Source organism: Eleginops maclovinus, chromosome 24 (assembly GCF_036324505.1).
Source record: "Eleginops maclovinus isolate JMC-PN-2008 ecotype Puerto Natales chromosome 24, JC_Emac_rtc_rv5, whole genome shotgun sequence".
Lineage (NCBI taxonomy): Eukaryota > Metazoa > Chordata > Actinopteri > Perciformes > Eleginopidae > Eleginops > Eleginops maclovinus.
Window position 1 is genome coordinate 9,851,379 of NC_086372.1, and position 3,607 is coordinate 9,854,985.

Consider the following 3,607-nt stretch of genomic DNA (forward strand, 5'->3'; position numbering starts at 1 on the left):
TTCAAATCAGTTCAGAGTGTATAATCAACATTCCTCATCAGTGAGACCAGACAAATATGGACCCTGAATCTAACTACAGCTGTCATCCATGGAAAAGAATGTACTCAGCGAACCTACGCTCCAGATAAGAAGGGCATCCAGACGTCCCTGAACCATTACAATCTCATGGTAGCTTGTGCTCGGTCATAGACTGGTATCAACAATGCGCCGAAACTGCTCCTCCTTAAGGGAGATTACAGCCCCCCAAGACCGAAAGACCCATGCCTTGGGAATGCAGACAGACGAAGGAGAAAATGATGAGCTGTGTCAAAGTACTACCGTAGCCAAAAATTCCCTAACAGAAACAAATGCCTTGATATGCCGCTGACATGGGGATCTTATCACACATTTTCACTCAGAAACATGTTACTTTTTACCAGCCTACAACAATCCACACATCACTGGAAAAGAATGATCCCTCATAGCTGAGACATTGATAAAGCCGTCCTGCGTCAGTGAGGCCATGTGAAAATGAGCTGCACAGAGAAAAGAAAGTACATTGTGTAATATCACCCCATATGATTCATGTAGTATTTCTGTCAGCTCTGGGCATGATGCATCAAGTCCTCTGCTTTATATTCTGCAGAAAGACTCAATCTCATTTCCAATCCTCTGCCTTGAGGAGAGGCCATGCATGGGATCTGAACAGCATGTTCTTTTTTTCTTCAGATTTACTAAAACATTTTATTGTGGGTCCCAGATTTGCAGCAGAGACATCATTCCATATGCGCGCCATCACCATTAAGACGTGCATTTATCAGAAGGTGAATATTGACAGCTTGAAAGCTATTCTTACCATTCCTGCCACAGGGATAAAATCCGTCATCCAGCCATCGTTTCCAGGAAATTAATGGCAAATGTTATTGATGTTATTGCACTATTACCTACGAATATCTATTATGTTAATGGTGCTTTGTTTTCAGTGTCCTGTCTTTAGTGTGTTATTGATCGTGTGCGTTGCTTTTAGAGGCTTGTCGTGCCGGCCACATCACAATGAGCTGCTTAACAATTTGAGTGGAAATTGAAAATCATCTCAGAGGATGACAACTCTTCAGGGAACAATGGCAAACATATCACTAATATTTTCAGGGGTATCATGTCTCAGAGTTTTCACACCTCCACACAAGATGTCCATCCTCGTCGAGAGGACGAGGAGGAGGAAGAGGAAGCTGCACTCTTCCTCCTTTTGATAGTGCTGAGGCGAGGAGCAGATGGCGCGAGAGATTGGAAACATCGTCTGGAGTCGGACAACCCAGGGCTAATGGCAAGCTGTGCTGGCAGTGTGTGAGAGTGTGTGAGGGCTTCGAATTGTCCTACTGTGCATAGCTGGCTAGCAAAAGTTCATTACTTTGTGTGTGTGTGCACATGTGTGAAGTTCCGAGTCTTTAGCTTTTTAAATGTCACCATGTGATCATGTGTTTCTAGAGTTGTTCAAGGACGACAAAGAAGAGAAGAACAGCTCGTTTAAGACTCATTATTTCTTTAAGCCTTTTCAAAAATCACTCTCAAACCACATTAAAGCACGGAGGCTTTATTCATCATGGTTTGGAGGATTCAAAGTAAGCCTCTAAAGTGTCAGCGTGTGCGACGGTAAGCAAGCCAGAGGAAGTTAACAAGAGTAAACGAAAGGCAAACAGAGGTAGTTTATGTCACCATTAAATCCTGCTCCTGTGATGTATACCCGAAAGCTTTCTAAACCAGGAAAATCACTTCAATGGAGACAATTTGTGGATGAATTTCAAAAACAAACAGGGCCAGTTCCAACTAAAGGTTTGTGTCAAAAAGACATTTGATATCATCAGAAAACACTTTCAGGTGAAGCTGCAGAAGGCATGCACCAACAACATATCCCATCCTTTCACTATGAGGGCCTTTTGACTCTGTGTTCGCCAAAAAATACACATTTCTTATCGTCTGATCTCAGCGGTGTGGACCTGGTTGTTGACAGCATGGGTCCCCTTTTCAGACGCCTTGTTTCGGTTTCTCATGATTAATGATCGGTTGCATTTCGTGAGAAGAATGATCGTTTATCATCTCCAGGAAGAAAATCATGAGTGACTGCTGCAAAAACATCTTGGAGGAGATATTGTTTGCTGGTCTTTTGCACAAGTACGTACTCTTTTAACCAATAGACAGACTAACGCATGAAAAAAACTCACTTTGGGATTTCAGTGACGAGAACATGGTGTTCTTTCTGACTAAAGCCCTCAGGCGCTGCAGATTGGCAGCTAGTTTATTGCTTATGGCACTTTATTCCTTTTGCACCCATTACTAAAGTGTGTTTTTAAACCTTTCCAAACCTGCAGAACTGGCTGAACATGGAACTGCACAGTGGTCACAGCACATCCTAAAACAGTAGGTGTTTTTGATTTAGAGTGACACGTTTGAGATAGCAATCTCTTGCCCAACCGCGACAACATGCATCAGATACGCCAGAGGAAATGTACGATTCAGTGCGGGAAGCCACACTCTGATAACTAAGGAGCTGCTGGTATCCAAAAGAACCTGATAGACAGGTTCCTTACTGAAAACCAAACCTCACAATATGAATCATCATTATCTCATTTGATTTTTTGTTAAGACAAGGAAAAGAATCAATAAACAACCAAAGCTTCTTGCTCTGTGTCAAATCTCCTCAAAGGTTCCCTGAATCCTTTAGCCTGATAGTGTGTGTCCTGTCTCAGGAAATGCCGGGGCAGCTGGGAGATCCTGGGGAGATAAGTGGCGCCAAAGGCACTGCTGATGTCACTGTCTCTGGACCGAGAGCCCTCCCTCCTCCCTTCACCTCCTGCACTCTGACACAAAAATGCCATAGAGGAGTTTGATTCCAAAACAAAGAAAAGCTGCTCCTTCCAGCTCAACACAGTCCTAACGGGCAGCCCATCAGGAAGCTGCAGACTCCCACAGAAGCATTTTACTCTTAATTTCCTTTTCTATCACAAAGGGTCAAAAGCTATCACTATGTTATATCTTTCTTCTTGGAGAAGCCAGTAATTTAAGATTTGTATTATCAACAACTTTGCTGCAGTTCGTGTGCATATGATAAATAAAGCCTCTGAGTCCTGCTTTGCAGAATGACGTGCGAGTTTAACATTAAAAGAGGCTTTTTATGTAAGTGGACTATTTTTTGTAATCTCAAAAAGCTTGAAAGCTACTGTAATATCCAACCTACACAAATATAAACAATATTTGGAATTACACAAGGGATAGTAGGGCATTGCATATCAGCACACATCATTAATGCATGGCAGCATTCAGAACGTGGGCTGATAAAGACTTTGTGGTTAAAGATGCAACCACATGAATTTAATGCTATTCTATGTTTGTATTTAAAAAATAGTCCAAGCACGTTCTTAGCAACTTTTCTTTGCAGGGAATCATCTATATTTCTGCATGTTGCTGAAAAAAGGCCAGGAACTCAGAAACAGTTCGGTGTGGAGTGGATTTAAAGATCTAGCACACAGTAAGGACGGCTTTGTAAATGTTACTGTACATAGTAGTACAGGTGATGCTTCTGTGTATACAGAGGCCACGTTATTGCCTGTGTTCAACTCCCACATGGGGCCCC

General features: G+C 42.4%; 1 long non-coding RNA gene across 1 annotated transcript; it reads left to right on the forward strand.

The window, feature by feature from the left end:
• Window positions 1-1,117: 1,117 nt before the first annotated feature.
• Window positions 1,118-3,233, forward strand: LOC134861076 (uncharacterized). Its single transcript, XR_010165361.1, has 3 exons — window positions 1,118-2,148; window positions 2,346-2,394; window positions 2,724-3,233. It is a non-coding gene; the product is annotated as an uncharacterized LOC134861076 (long non-coding RNA).
• The last annotated feature ends 374 nt before the right edge of the window (window positions 3,234-3,607 follow it).